Source organism: Echinops telfairi, unplaced genomic scaffold, assembly GCF_000313985.2.
Source record: "Echinops telfairi isolate 266 unplaced genomic scaffold, ASM31398v2 ScPeMD7_7427;HRSCAF=8465, whole genome shotgun sequence".
NCBI lineage: Eukaryota > Metazoa > Chordata > Mammalia > Afrosoricida > Tenrecidae > Echinops > Echinops telfairi.
This window is the reverse complement of record NW_022111327.1, coordinates 17649781-17666807: the sequence shown is the minus strand read 5'-3', so window position 1 is coordinate 17666807 and position 17027 is coordinate 17649781.

Genomic DNA, 17027 nt, shown 5'->3' with positions numbered 1-17027 from the left:
GAATAAAACTCAGTGTAAAGAAAACCCAAATCCTCACAACTGGACCATTTAAGCAACATCATGATAACTGGAGAAAAGATTGAAATTGTCAAGGATTTAATCTTGCTTGGATCCACAATCAATGCTCATGGAAGCAGCAGTTAAAACATCACAAGAGGAGTCGCTTTGGGTAAATATACTGCACAAGACATCTTCAAAGTCTTGAAAAGTAAGAATGCCACTTTGAGGTCTAAAGGTTTAGGTGACTGTAACTTTACGGGAGTAGAAAGCCTAGTCTTTCTCCCACAGAACTGCTGGTGGTTTCGAACTGTCAACCCTGTGGACCACAGCCCGATAAGTAACCATTGCACTATAGCAATGAGTTCATGGAAGCAAAGAGATGTTGAAATCTATCTCATGGCAGATATAAGGACAGAGTGAAGAAACAAGTCTTAGGAATTATATATTCTTAGGAAGTGAGAGGGGAAAAATCACTTGAGAGAGAGAACTTAAGAAAGAAACCATTATAAAATAGTCTTATGTCTTATGACCTTCAAGAGATTATTTAGAAAGGTTTAGAGACTGAATTGCTCAATTGCTATGGAAGAATCATTAAGTTTGTCTATCAGTTGGTTATTTGAAGTCTTTAAGTCTATATTGTTTAAGTTTCAGTTTAAGAACTACCTTATTTTCTTTTCTTTCTACTCCAAACTAGATATGCCTCTGTTTATATAATGTTTAAAAAAAATTGTGGTAACAATACTAAATCTACAAATTCTTATCTGGACTCTTACATACTAAGAGTTCTTCCAACTGTAGCCTGTCATTGTCTGGTGATTAAAAAAAATTCTACCTGTGTATTACATGGCGTTGTGGTATGGCTGGTGTTAACTATACTCCTTTGAATTAAAGTACAATCCTCATATGATGGTTAAGTTTATGGCTCAACTTCACTAGGCTATGGATCTCAGTGGTTTGGTAGCTGTCATGTAATTACCTTCCATTAAAAAAAATTCTATTGTGAACAGTCAATCAGTTGAAATGGGAGTTTCCTTGGTCTTGAATCTAATATGTATGAATGTTCTGATAAACTGCACCCTTGCTAGATGCTACATTTAACTCATCTTCTGATGGCTGGTTCTTGTGAAGTGAGCCATCAGTCTTATATCTGGCTTACTCATTTTGGATTTGTCAGCCCCTGCCACTACGTGAGTCAGGGCACTCTCCAGCCTGATGCTTGATCCATAGACTTGAGACTGGCCAGCCTCCATGACTGCATGAACCATTTCCTTGAAATAAATCTCTATATGTTTTTATATATGCATCACCGAATTTGCTCCTCTAGGGAACCTAGCCTAAACACCCTAGTTAATAACCTTACCTTTAGTATTCTTATTATGAATGAAGGACAAAGTGATAAATAGAGAGAAGTGAAGCTATCATAATATTTCTGTTCATGTTTATTATAAAAATAAAGGTCTGCTGCATTTAGTGGGATTATATAATGGAGCTTTAGAATATGTCCAGAGAATCTTTGAAGTAGGCAAGGGTTTAAGGCAAGTTTTTCCCCCCTCTCTACAAAACTTGCACTCAAAGTTGACCATTCACATTCTTCCAACTTTTCAAAAGCAGAGTGCATAATCCCACATAGAACTATAGAATTCAGGCTTATAAATACCTTTTCTGCCAAAAGAGAAGTTGTTGCTGGAGGGAAGGCAGATGTGCTCTCGCACACGATTTCTAAGTTTTCATCTGACAAATCATCTGGGCATCATTTCTGGTTTTGATTGGTGTAGCAGACAGAGTCGTTAGGATAAATGCCATGTCCATTCTTAGGTTTCTTCCATAAATATTTCGGTTTTGACTGACAATTTTTTACATGGCTTAAGGGCCAACAATAAAAATATGAATTTCAAATAAAATAGTATACATGCATATCTGAATGAAGAAGTGTCATGGACATTTTTCAACCACTCCATTATTGTATGGGCCATGGATAGGACAGACAGAGTTGGACGTTTAGCTAAGAAGAAAAGTTATCAAAAGTATTCTCTGGTTGGGAAGGTTACAAAAATTCAAATCCCCCAAGTGAGATAAGCGTAAATGGAGTCAGGAGACAAGATAAAGTAGGACAAGCTATATGAGTATGTCTAGAGTCCAGAAGTAGACACATTGTCATATTTACTCCAATTTTTGAGTGGCTGCAGTATTGCAGGCCCACGAACCTTACAAATGAGATATTATGATTCCCACTGGACTACTGAGCAAACTGAGACATAGAGGGGTCAGCTCCATTGATCAGGTTGGCACAGCAAATAAGTGGTAGATGGAGAAGGTGAACCTAATCTTTCTTCCTCTAAAGCCAATCAATCTATTGCCTCCTAGAGTAAACAGGGTTGTTATATTTTGAACCCATTACTGAGAATATTTGTTTGCTGTCCCATTTATATTACTTTCTGAGTGTGACTGGCACTGGACCAGGCGATGTTTTGAAATTGACTCTGAAAGAGGTCAAAGGTTTTCTGGTAAACCCTGACCCAAGGGAGGCACAAATAGCAATCTGTGGATTATCATCATAAAATTCTGTTTGCTTTGATCAAGAATGGGCAAATACATTCCTGTCAGTATTTTTGGAGTTTAGCATTGATAATTCAAATAACTTCCTGTTTTGCTGTATTGAGCAAGAGTTGAAGTACTTCAATCGTTTGTTCTTTTTCTGTATTCTAAAAGAAAAAGTGCAGATACAGTAGTTTGTAAAATTGGTGATCAGAATGTCAGTAGAATCTTGGAGCAAAAGACCTCCCACCAAAAAAAACAAAACACACACAAAAAAAGACCCAGTCTAGTCTTTTCATTTAATTTCCATGGCATATTGACTGCCCCCCCCCAACCATTTTATTAGGAGCTAATCCAGACATAACACCATTACATAGTTCAATCATATCAAGCAGTGTTGTATAATTGATACCCAAATCAGTTTCAAAACATTTTCTTCATATTTATGTGTATATATATTACAGTTTTATTGGCACATAATTAACATCTCCTACAATTCAATAGTTCAATTGTTTAATCATATCAAGGAGAATTGTACAATTATTACCACATTCGTTTTAGAGCATAACCCCCCCATAGTTAAATTGCCTTTAAAATGAGTTGTGCAATCACAATCTGTTCTTATGCTCCCACTCCTCTCCTGTCTTCATTATTTACTCCCAAAATCCCGTTTCCCTCCTTATCACCAACCCCTACAGCTGTACGCCCTCTATCCCCTTGTACCAGTTACTATCGTTGTGCATCCACCACTCCTGTGCTTCACACCTGGGATACTCAACAGATAACAATAAAAACCAAATTCACACTCAGGTGGTAAGGATAACTTCATAATAGCATAAAGACAAAAATAAAATAATGCCTAAGAAGGGAAAGATCCCCACCTACTTTCAAACAGCCAAGGAAGAAATTTCTGTCATGGAACCAGTACGCGATACTTGCACCGAACAAAATAAAAGACCAAAAAGGTGACCATCCTGTTCTTTGCATTTCATCCCCATGACATATTGACTTTCAATAAGGCACGAGCATCTCTTCTACTCTCCATATAAAACTATTTATAGTTAAATGATTCTTATGATTTAGGACTGGCAGCACTTGACAGTGTCTAAGAGATGGCCAGTGAAAGGATTTCTTCTTACAGCTGAGAATACTGAAGTGCAGAGAAAGGGAGGGATTTAGGTAAGGCCATATCTATTTTCAATTACACTGTGGGACTTTTCTGTCTGGCTATAATAACTGGGGTTGTTGGTAGGTGCCTTTGAGGTGGTTTTGATTCACAATGACTCTATGCACAGCAGCATAAAATAGTGCCTGCTTGTGCGTCATCCTCACAATTATTGTCATGTTTGAGCCCCTGGTTTCAGTCACTGTGTCAACCCATCTCCTTAATCTTGATAGTCTTCCACTTTTTCGCTGACCCCCCATTTATTAAGCATGATATGCTTTTCCAGGAACTGGTCTCTTCTGATAACATGTCCAAAGTAAGTGAGATGAAGACTCACCATCCTAGCTTCTCGGGAGCATCCTGGTTGTGGTTCTTCCAAGACAGATTTGTTTGTTCTTCTGGAAGTCCATGGTATTTTCAGTATTCTAAGCCAACACCATAAATCAAGTACAAAAATTCTTCTGCAGTCTTCCTTAATCATGTCCAACTTTTACGTGGTTACAATCATGTCAAGCAGATTTCAACATTGGCCCAGGAACTCTGGATTGTTCCTTCTTTTTCCTAAGAGAAGAAAAGGGTTAGAATGTGGGAGGCTATATGTGTTTACTGGAGATTGCAAAATTATAACCGCTATTGGTTTTGAGACAGAAACGTTATGGACCGACTTGAACATTAGATTGAAAAAGGCATTCTGCCAAGAATAGTTTTTGGCCAGTGGCAAATGACAGATAGGATCATCTCTGTGTCAGAGCCACCAACAATGTGCCTCAGTCACAGTTGCTCACCCACAATCCAGAGGTGAAGAGTCTGGAATTCTTTCACATGGACCAATGATCCTTGGTCTGCCTAGAAGAAAATATACACTTTCAAATACCTTCCACATCTGGACACACTATGGGACTTGGCAGACTGACTTCTTAAAAAAAAGTGCAGCATTGTTAGACAACCTGCCAGGACATGTTGAAATGGTACATAGTTTGGAATATTCCACATATGGGTAAGTGTGTAAGTCCTTAAAAACTGTTTTTCTTGTCCTTAATCTGACAAAGAACTGTGTATGTTCTAAACACATGATCAGAAATTGTAGTAATTGATTTCATATTTAGCATATTTATTCATTCTTCTGTTAGTTATATTCCCTTGGAAAGTACCAGTTAAAAGGTTACATTGTTTAAAACAATAGTCAATTTTCCTGGAATATTTTGTATAGGGAGAACTCTAGTTGGAATATGTTTTCAGCATGTACATCTCTTTACAGAGTTACAATTGTCCACATATTGTCCTTTGTGGGTGTTTCTGAGTTGCTGGTAGTTAAGTCTTGAAACACTGTTTTGATAAGAATTTCGAAGTTTCATTGAGACTTTCATGGAGAGTATCTGAACTATTAGTGAGATCTGGTGTTAGCCCAAGGATGAACAGCAGTGCAAAAATGCAATGTTCTACTTTCTCTCTTTTTAAATTGTGGTATATATACATGAAAATATTTAACATTTCAGAATTCTCCAAACGCATAGTGTAGTGACATTAATTTATGTTCACCATGTTGTTCAATCTTATCTACCCTCAAAATTTCCACCACCCTTAACAGAAGTTCAGTATAGCCTCCTTGTGCCTCCTTTTCCTCATGCCTGTTGTAGTCACTAATAAACTTAGGTTTCTATACACTTGCCTATTCTAGGTATTGTACATGTTTACCCTCTAGTCTTTTTAACAAATGCATAGCACTCTATTATTTGAATAGTGTATTAGTTAACACTTCCCTATGGATGAATATTCAGTTTTCATTTTGTCCTATTTTTTGTTATAAACAAAGCTGTAATGAACATACTTCTCCATCTTTCTTTTCACATATATGTAAATCCAGCTGTAGGATAAATTGATGGAACAAAAGACCTAGAAAGTTTTGCTAGGTAAAAATGATACAGATTTGTACTTTTACTAATAATGTATGTGAGTAATCATTTTCATACATTCTCACCAATCTAGCATGTTATCAAATATTTAAATAAATAATTAACAGTGTGATAGTTGAGAAATATCCCATTGTTGTTTTGATTTGTAATTTTTAATAATAAGTGAAACTGATCATTTCATTTGTTTAATTGGCATTTTTTTCCCTTTGTGAACTCTGTTTACATCTTTGCCCCACATTCTTATTACTCTATCTTTTCCTTTTCTTTTTTTTAATAGTAGCACTTTTCATGTTAAGGAAATTAGCCTTTTGTCATATTATTGCATACACTTCCCCCCTCCACCCCGTCTGTAATTTTTTCTGAACTTCTATGTTATTTTCTTACAAGAACATTAAAGACATTTGACGGTTTAATGTATTAGTCTCTTGATTCATGACTTGTGGGTTTGGCATTATGCTCACAATAGCCCTTTCTTACAGTTTTCATGGTTTTGATTTTATGCTTAAGTTTTTACTCATCTAGTATTTATTTTGGTGAAAAATGTGAGTTAGAAAGCCAACTTGGTTTAATATTAATATTTTTTAGATAGCTACCTGGTGCACTCAATTTTGGTATGCATACTATTTTGGGTGATACGATTTTAAATAGACACTTGACACATTTTCTCCTTTTGCACATAGCTTTTTAATAATTACATTTTATTGTATCAGATCCTAATAGTGATATCATATTGAAATCCTGTGAATAGTTTCCAATTTTAATTCAAATGAGTATTATGATGCAATGTCCTTCATTGTATCCTTTTGTTCTTATTTGATTATTTTTCTGAGATAAATAATTGAGAATAGGAAATGGAATTTTGCTAAGCACTATCAAATTCCATCCTGAAGTATGGCAGTTGTGAAATTCATCACCCCTTAGTAAAATCTGGGATGTGATATTTTGACTATTCTTTTAAGCGGAAGAACAAATGGAAATCCACGCTTGTTTCAATTAGCTTCTACTTTATCATTAAGATATCTGAGCACTTTAAAAAATACTTTTATTGGGGGCTCTTACATCTCTTATTACAATTCATACATTCCTCCAGTGTGTCAAGCACATATGCACATATGCAGCCATCATCATTTTTAAAGCATTTTCTTCCCACTTGAGACCCTGATATCTGTCCCCCATTTCTTTCTCCTCCCTCCCCCCAGCCCTCCCTCACGACCACTTGATAATTTATAGATTATTTTTCCACATCTTACAGCGTACTCTGTGGCCCTCACTCACGTTTTCCTTATTTGTCGTCATGGGAGAGGGTTCTAGGTTGATCCTTGTGATTGGTTCCCCCTCTTACCCCCACCCTCCCCTAATCCTTAAGTATCTCTACTCTCCTTGTTGGCCCTGAGGGGTTTATCTATCCTGGATTCCCTGTGTTGCGGGTGCTTATCTGTAGCCGTGCGCATGCTCTGGTCTAATCTGATTTGTAAGGTAGAACTGAGGTCATGATAGTGGGGGGAAGGAAGCCTCAAAGAACTAGAGGAAAGTTGTCTGTTTCATCGGTGCTATATTGCACCCTGACTGGCTCATCTCTTCCCTATGACACCTCTGTGAGGGGATGTCCAATTGTCCACAGATGGACATTGGGTCTCCTCTCCATATCCGCCCCACTCCCCATTCACCTTTGGTATGGTTTTATTCTGGGTCTTAGATGCGAGATACCCGATCCCATTGACACCCCATGATCACACAGGCTGGTGTGCTTCTTCCATGTGGGCTTTGTTGCTTCTCAGCTAGATGGCTGCTTGTTTATCTTCAAGCTTTTAAGACCCCAGATGCTATATCTTTGGATAGCGGAGCACCATCAGCTTTCTTCACCACCTTAGCTTAAGCACCCATTTTGTCTTCAGCAATTGAGTAGGGAAGGTGAGCATCACAGAATGTCCGATTGCTAGAACAAAGTGTTCTTGTGCTAAGGGAGCACTTGAATTGAGGCCCAATGTCCATCTGCAACATTAATTCTTAACATATAGATATGAGTACCTAGTTCTATTCTCCTCTCATTATATATATGTTTACATATGTACATGCCTGTATTTAGGCCTCTATAAATGTCCTTTGCCTCCTGGTTCTTTCCTTTTGGTTCTTTCCTTTATTTCTCTTTTACTGCCCTCTTGTCCCACCATTATGTTCGGCATTGATTCGGGTTTAGTAATTCCTTGCTGTTACATTGCCCTTGATTGAGCCCCACTAGGCATCCTACGACCTTCTTTCTATTGATTTTAGTTCACGTGTTGTTCCCTTGTCCCTGAATTGGTCCCCTTTCTCCCGTATTCCCCCAAAACTATTGGTCCTATTCTTTTCAGGTCCGAATTATTTATCCTGCCTATCTTATCCAGATAGACATGCAGATACATTAATAAATGCAAAAACTAGGCAAAGCCAAATAAAACAACAGTAGTAAAAACCTACGAAACAGTGACAACAACAGCAAAAAAAACAAACACAAAATAACAATAAGAAAAAGAAAGCCACTGAAAAAAATGGAAAAGCCTATAAATAGTTCAAGGTCTGTTTGTTGGCCTTTACAAATGTTTTCCAATTGAGTCTGATGGGGTGCCACATGCTATCTCCCAAGTCTATTTTTGGTATTCTCTGGGTCTCATCACTCTACTCTGCCTGCTGCTATGCTGCATGCTCTCAGTGCCTCACCCCAGTGTGATGGGGCCAGACAGTGCACTATTCCTGTACTGGGTCTCCAGTGCTGTCCCCAGCAGCATCATGGTTCAGTGAGGGACGCTGTGTCCTGTGGTGGGGCCAGCCCTTTGGTCCTCCCCATGCATTGTCTGCTCTGAGCAGGAACATCGTCCTTGGGGCTTGGTGGGCCAGGATGTCCTCCCCTCCCTCTCCATCCCTTCGCATTTATTTCATGTGCTCTAACCCGACGCGCCCCTCTCCCCAAGCTGTAGCCCCAGTGCTGTCCTCTGAATTACATCCTTCTGAGTGGAGGGGGCATTATCCACATAGTTGGGATTGGGCTGGCTCTGCAGACCTTTCTATTGGTTCCCTGGTATATGCCGGTATATTCTATTCATGTCTTGGTGCATGGGTTGAACCCTGGTCTCTCTCTCCCTCTCCTGTGGAGATACAAGCAATACCCTACCCTTGTGTGGGTTAGTGTCTTGTTCCCCACCTATCCATGGCTTTTTGTCTTTCTTTCTTTCCCCTTTATATTTATTTGGCTGCCATATGTATCCCTGGATTGGGTTTCACCCCTGCCATAGTTGCTGTGCCTCACCCTAGGGATGTATGTATATAGTAGCTTTTCCCCTATGCCCCATTTTTAAAAAAAGCTTACCTCAGTGGATGCATGTTTTACTTGTCCTTTTGTGCTTTACTTACGTCACTTAGCATGATTTCCTCAAGTTCTTCCCATGTGGCAATATACTTCATGCGTTGGTTGCTGCATTTCAGGGACACGTAGTACTCGATTGTATGTATGTACCACAGTTTGATCTAATCATCTGCTGATGGAAATTTGGGTTGTTTCCAACTCCTTGCAATTGTGAACTTTACCGCGCTGAACATTGGGGCACAGATGTCTGGCCGTGATTTGTTTCTTGTCTCTTCTGGGTATATGCCCAGTAGGGGGATTGCTGGGTCGTAGGGTAGCTCAATCACCATCAGTTTTAGATATTGCCAAATCGATGTCCATAGTGTCACCATCAGTTTTAGATATTGCCAAATCGATGTCCATAGTGTCCGTACTCACCTACAGGTCCACCAGCAGTGGACAAGCATTCCTATCTCTCCACGGCCCCTCCAACACTTGTTACTTTCTGATTTTGAATTGGGCTATATTTGATCGTGTTAGGTGGTATCTCACAGTTGTTTTAATTTGCATTTCTCTTATGGCTAATAATCAGGAACATTTTCTCTTATATTTACTGGCTATTCGAATTTCTGCCCCTGTGAAACTCCTGTTCAGATCCTTTGCCCACTTCCTTAGTGGGCAGTTAGTTTTATTCTTGTTGTAAGCTTGCAAAGTATTGTATATGTTAGTAATAAGGCCTTTGTCTGATGTGTCATTGCTAAAGATGTTTTCCCAGTCTGTGGGCTCTCTTATTACTCTCTTGGTGAATTCTTTCGATGTACACAGGTGATTTATCTTCAGTATATCCCACTTGTCTATTTTTGACTCCTCTGTATTTGCATCCTTCCCTATTTCTGATAGCTTATGTAGCCCTGTGCCAAGGTTCTCAGGTTCATCTCAATTTCCCAATTAATAGCGCTTATAGTTTGGAGTTTTGCCTTAAAGTCTATGATCCACCATGAGATTATTCTTGTGCATGGAGTGAGGTGAGAGTCTTGTTTCATTTTTTCTGCAGGCAGATACCCATTTTTTCCAGCACCACTTTTTGAAGAGGGCATCCGCTTCCCATTTGATATTTTTTGGACCCTTATCAAAAATCAGTTGCCTGTGTACTGTTGTTTTAAATTCTGGGCCTTCAGCTTTTTTCCATTTGTCTGAATATCTGTCGTTATACCAGCATTACACTGTTTTGACCACTGTGGCTGTATAATATGTGCTAAACTCAGGTAGAACAAGCCCCTCCCCCCCACTGTGTCCTTCTTCTTGACATGTTCCCTGCTAATTCTGGGCTTCTTTCCTCTCCATATGAAGTTGGTAATCAGTTTTTCCAATTCTTTGAAGAAGGATGATGGGATGTCTATCGGGATAGCAGTAAACTTATATAGTGCTTTGGGAAGAACTGCCATCTAGCTTGTATAATATTGAGGAATTTCCTCTCTGTTCCTATCTTCTTCAGTGTCTTAAACAGGAATGGGTGTTGGATGTTATCAAATGCTTTCTCTGCATCTATCGATAGTATCATGTGGTCCTTAAATGTTTTCTGTCGTTAAGGTGAATAATACTAATGTTCTTTTGTATGTTGAACCATCCCTGCATCCCTGGTATCAATCTCACTTGGTCATAGTGAATTATTTATTTCATATGCTTCTGTATTATATTGGCCAGTATTTTGTTAAGGATTTTTACATCAATATTTATTAAGGATATTTGTCTGTAGTTCTCAATTCTTGTGGGATCCATGCCCATTTTAGGTATCAGAGTTTTACTAGCTTCATAGAAAGAATTTGGGAGTTTTCCATCTTTTTCTATATTCTGGAAGAGTTTGTATAGGATTGGTGTCACTTCTTCTCTAAATGCTTGGTAGAATTTCTCCTGTGAAGCCATCTGGCTCACGAGATTTTTTTGGTTGGTAATCCCTTGATAACCTTGTCTATTTCTTCTACTGCATGGGTCTGTTGAGGTTCTTGATGTCCATCTTGGATACTCTAGAGAAGGATTATTTTTCCAAGTATTTGTCTATGTCTTCCAACTTGTTGAATTCTTTAGAGTACAGGCCTTTGTAGTACTGTGTAATTATCCTTTTGATTTCATTAGAGTCAGTTGTAATGTCCCTTGTTTCATCCCTCATCTTTGCGATTTAAATTTGTTCTTTCCTTTCTTTGATTAGGGTTGCCAGCGGCCTATCAGTTCTGTTAATCCTCTCATTGTCTTCTGTTTCTCCTGCTTTTTTTGTTGAGGCTGTTGATTCTGGTTGCTGTTTATGTGTTGTTCAAGAGGAACCCAGAGACATCTTCCCGAGTCGAAGAGCACTCGGCTCTCTCTGGCAGGACTCGTATGAGTGCTTATACAAACTACATCCAGGTAGCTGCACTGGGGATAGGCTACCGCTGTATCTTCCTGTGGTTTCACTCTTACCCTAGCCAACCAGTATTCCGTTATTTGGAATGTGAGCCCACATTGGGTGTTTGTGGGCCCACGAGGGTGGCGTTTCACTGGCTGATCTCTCAATAAGCTGTAGTAGTGTGTCTCATGGTGCTTGGAGCGCCTCGGGTGGCATGTGGTGTTTCCCTCTGAAACTGTATTGCCGCGGAGGGTGTGTGGGTGTTCCTTCCTTGGTGTAGAGCACCAGAGATGGCAGGCGGAATTACCCTCCCAATTTTCTGGTCTGGCAGCAGTAGCTCTGGGCAAGTGAATCTAACTAGAAACCAACTTCTTCCATCTCCCCTGAGCACTTTTTTCTTTGTTTAATCATTATAACTTCATGGACAAGATATGAACTTTGGAGCCAAATAGATTTTACTTTATTTATTTGTTTACATTAAAAGTATATTTTAATATTCAAATGATTAAACATGATGGGACTTTAAAAATCTTTGGGAAAATTAAATCATCTTTCCTTTTCTTTTTACAGAAAACTTTTTTCATTATGAATTCGGTGGGCAGATCTGATATTAAATATTAGCTTTTTTATTGTATCTCAGCTGGTAAATGTGTATAACCTTACTGGCTACGTAAGTTTATCTATTGTATAGCATGTACTACTATTACTTCTTATGTGAATGGTCTATCATATTGTCTGTCAAAAAATACATTGCTAAAAAATCCAGACACAGGATGAACATTAGAATAGGCAGTAGGAGACTTACTGACCTCGTCCAAATTACTCACTCTATATTTTCAATTTCCATGTAAAATTGATATAGTAATTTCTATATTGCCTACTCATGTAATAGAACTTGGAAAACATTCATATATTTTTATTATGACGATTATGATGAGAGAACGTGGATACTCAAAACTGTAATATATAGAATATGCACGCGAAATCTTCTTTCCCTTTCCCCCAAATTTTGAATTCTCAGATATTGGTCTATGTGAATCAGAATCGATTTGATGGCTATGAGTTTGGGTTTTTTTGGTTTGGGTTTTGGAAGAAATATAGTCAGAATTCTCTTAGAAGCAAGGATGGCAAGACTTCATTTTATCTAATTTGGAGGTGAAACCAGTGCTTGGAGAAGAATATAATATTTGGTAGAGCTTCAGTGAACAAAATAGGAAGACCTTTAATGGAATGTATTGACACAGTGATTGTTACAATGGGATTAGTCTCAGGCATCTTCAAACTATGGCCCGCGGTCCACCCGCGGACTGCCAAGGACATTTATCCAGCCTGCCGGGTGTTTTTGCCCCATTTGTTTTTTTACTTCAAAATAAGATATGTGCAGTGTGTATAGGAATTTGTTAATCGTTTTTTTTTAAACTGTAGTCTGGCCCTCCAACGGGTCTGAGGGACAGTGAACTGGCCCCCTGTTTAAAAAGTTTGAGGACCCCTGAGATAGCAGCAATTATCACGATGGTGCAGCACTGGCCAGTGTTTTATTCTGTTAAACCTTTGGACACTTTGTTAGTCTGGGTTGACTAGAGAGACATTCATAGACACTGATATGTGTATATAAAAGAGTTTTATATACGGAGAAAACATCCCAGCACAGTCCAGATCAAGTCAATAAATCTGATACTAGCCCTTATGTCCGATATTAATATATAAATTCCTCTTCTGACTCATGAAACACATGCATTGGCGCCAAATGCAGGAAGATCACCGGCCAGTGGGTGGGAGGTCTTGTGGATCCAGTGTTGTTGTAAGCATCTCGGTGCTTACAGGGGTCTCCGTGTGGCTTCTCTGACTCCAGAGGTTTGGCCCCATCAGATCCTCTACATTGTGTCTTCTCCACAGGGATGTTTCACAGGGAGTGAGCACAGAGAGAGTGTCTCCCACCTCCAATGAAGAAAAACTGGAGTTCCCAGAATCCTCAGGAGAAGGCTATGCCCACATAGAGGCCTCATTGGCTATCACCACCTCACTCTTAGTCCTCTCAAGTTGATAAATGATTATCTAACTACCACAGTCACTGTGTTGCAACTGACTCAAGTGCATCTAACAACAATAATGAGTATAAACTGCAGTTTCCTTAGAGAACCCTCCCTGTCAGCAATGATTACCTAGGGAGGAGGGAGGCTGGCTTGTATTTTTCACCTAAGGCAGTCTTAGAGAAAGAAGCCAAAGAAGAAACAATTTAGGATACTTATAAGTTTGTATAGCTATGAGTTGGAATCAGGTTGATGGTTGTGGGCTTTATTTATTTATTTTAAAATACGTTTGCAGCTATTTTTGGAAAATAATACAAAATAGGCTAGGATATTGTTAAGTGAAATTTTCAGTCCTTGGACCTTTGGAAGTCAGGTTCACAGAATGTTTTGCTGTCTCATAACAATGGAATGGAGAAAATATGGAAATGGATAATTATCATAATAATATAAAGGAAACTGCATACAATTTGAAGTGGGATAAAACAGTGGAGCATTGGGTCAAGAATGTCATGTCTGGAAGCAGGCAGACCTGAATTCCAATGCTGCCTGTCATTGATCAGCTGAGTGATATTGGGGAAACTGCCTCAGGTTTGTGTAGCGTAGGACTCAAAAAGATGGTAAATTATCAAGGGTTCATGAGGGAGGGAGGATGGGGGAGGGGGGAAATGAGGAGCTGGTATCAAGGGCTCTCGTAGAAAGAATGTTTTGAAAATGCTGATGGCATCATATGTACAAATGTGCCTGACTCTATGGATGTATGTATGGGTTGTGATAAGAGCTGTAAGAGCCCTCAATAAAATGATTTAAAAAAGTAGTTCCAACCTCAAAAGACTGCTGGGAGGTTCACATTGGGTCTAATAGTTTGTGTAAAGTGCTTACTTAGCGCAGTTCCTACGACATCATAAGTACTCAAGGAATACTTACAGCCATCAAGTCCTTCCTGACGCATAGGGAACCAATGGGAGAGGCTAAAGTTGCCCCTGTGGATTTCCAAGACCATAATTCTTTATGGGGTTAGAAAGCCTCATCTTTCTCCCATGGAGTGGCTGGTGGTTTCAAACTATCAACCTGTGGTTAGTAGCTGAACAGGTAACCAGTATGCCACCAGGACTCACTTAAGAAATAGTATGATTAACAATTATGGGGACATTTGAGAGAGCCTGTTAAAGTGATTAGCCATAAAGAGGCAGCAACAACAAATGCAAATCAGAAGTTATTGTTGGTCAATTTTGCTAGCAGAGTAAATCCAGATGCAAAACAAAATTAGTTTATTTCCACAGATCAAAACTGATTTTCTACAGATTGCAGCATAGCAGGAGAAAATGTCAGACATTGCTAGGAAGTGAAATCATGTGAATTATTAACCTAAGGAGCTCTGCACCTTTCCTTCACACCAAACGATGGATTTTGTACATGCTACGGCCAGAGTTGTTCCCTCAAAATCTTTTTTACAATGCATTTTGAGTCACATTTTTTAGCTTGGTGAGACTTTCATAGAGTAGACTTTCACACCATTGCTCCCAACACATCTTCATAGCTCTAATTTCTTTCCTACACACCCATTCTGCCCATAGTTGCCAGATGATTTGTAGAAATGAAGCTAATCATGCTAATCTTCTACTGACAACATCCCCTTGTGAGCTGATTAATTTGAAACTCCACAGGACGGTGATAAAGGCGCTTAATAGTAATGCTTCAACACATATTTTCTAGCTTTATTATTCTGTATTGCTCTCTGTCCTTCCCTCCTCTAACCACCACTCCTGGCAAACATCTGATTCTTCAGTTTCATGTGTTTCACAAACATGTCAGAAGCTCATTACAAACTGCAGATTCTGGGCCAAATCTCTTGAAGTCTGGCAATGGCCTCCAGGAATCTGAATTTTTAACAAGCAAGCTGCTTGGGTGATTCTGAAGCAGTTAACAACAGATCTCAGTTTGAGATTTCTTTTCATCCCCTCAAAAGTACGCTTCATTTTGTACCTTCTCATCTTCACATCCTGTTTAAAACCATTCTTTCCTTTTCTTCTCTTGATTGACCAACCAGGTCTTTAAAACTTGTCTCAAAACTGCTCCATCTCTGAAACGTTCCCTTAAACAGAGTTAAAGTTCCTTCCTAGCCTTGCATGCAAGTTCAATGTTATCCATAGTTCTCTCTCTCAATAGATTTAGACTTTCTTCTACATTCTATGACGTTATTGATCATTTTTGTATTATACTCCAGAGCTTGCATAATGCTTTAACACACAAAAATAGATACTAAAGAAATGCTTTTTGAGAAAATGAGTAAGTGAGGTGATGGAAGATTTCAGTTTCTATATTTGAAAGCAAATTAAATAAATAGGAATTTTAGCTTAGCAATGACAGGTGCTCCCTGATTTATGACAGAGTTGCTTTCTGACCACTTTGCTATAAATCTGTTCTGACATAAGTCAAGCACTTCATTGAAAAAAGTTTTAATTATTGCCTTTTATTATTAGTATCTTTACAAATGTGGCTTTTATTTGTCCATGGGTATTAGAAACATTATGCATAAACTTGCAGATAATGATAGCACTGTAAATTATGTATTACATATTACCAAGATAAAAGACGTGCAAAAAAGTTGGCTCTAGGTGCAGTTTATTTTAACTGGAATATGCCAAGAGTCAGAGACTACTGGTATTTTGTTAGATTCTGATCTGAAGCTCAGATATGAAGTAATTTTCATCAGTACAACTAATTAGCAATTTTGGCAGAGTTCAAAATATAAGAGCATGTCTTTTATAATTACAAAGAGCACTGGAGGCTTATGGTTACTTGTTAGGCTGCTAAATGCAAGGGCAACAGTTTGAAACCAGCAGCCCCTCTATGGGAGAAAGATGAGGCTTTCCCCTCCCATAAAGATGTACAGTTCTAGACACTGACTGGGGGTGCAGTCCTACCCTGTCCCATTGAGACATTATGAGTCAGGATTGATTTGATGGCCGTGAGGTGGTTTTTTTTAAATTTTGCTGTGGTCTTTCATAACTTATTGAATTCTTGGAATCCAGTTTTACTGGTCTACTTAGCTTTGGATATCCTAAAATTTCACAATAAGTCTCTGTGACCCACCACTGATGAATTATTTAGCAAAAAAGAGTTTCTGATTATATTTGATTCCATGACTTTAAATAGACTTTGAAATGTTAACAATAGCAAATCTCAATGAAGACACATGATTAGTCTAACAGGTGACATTATTTTGAACTAGGAACAACAAAAACAACAGTGGAAACAGGAAAAAGAGATTGAGATCCATATCAATTTTTAAAATTTATACTCGAGACAACTTTTTGAATGAAGAATTGTCAGAAATCAAGGCCTAACAGACAAGGGACCTTTCCAGGTGATGCTTAATCTCAGATTACTAAAAAGACAACCTTATTTAACGCGCACAGTTCTTGTTGATAGACTTTACTTCTGTAAATAAAATAAAGTCAATAAACAAACTATGCATATAAAATATATATTTGATCTTATTACTCGCCATCAGGTCTGACTTATGCAGGTGTGATGTCTCACAGTGTAGAACTGCTCTGTAGGCTTTTCTTGGCTGTGCTCTCCTGGGAAGCAGATCACCAAAGCCCTTTTTCCTGGTACCTGTTTGGCATATATGACAAAATGTGTTTAAACGTGTCTCTGCAATTAGTGGATACCTGCAGAC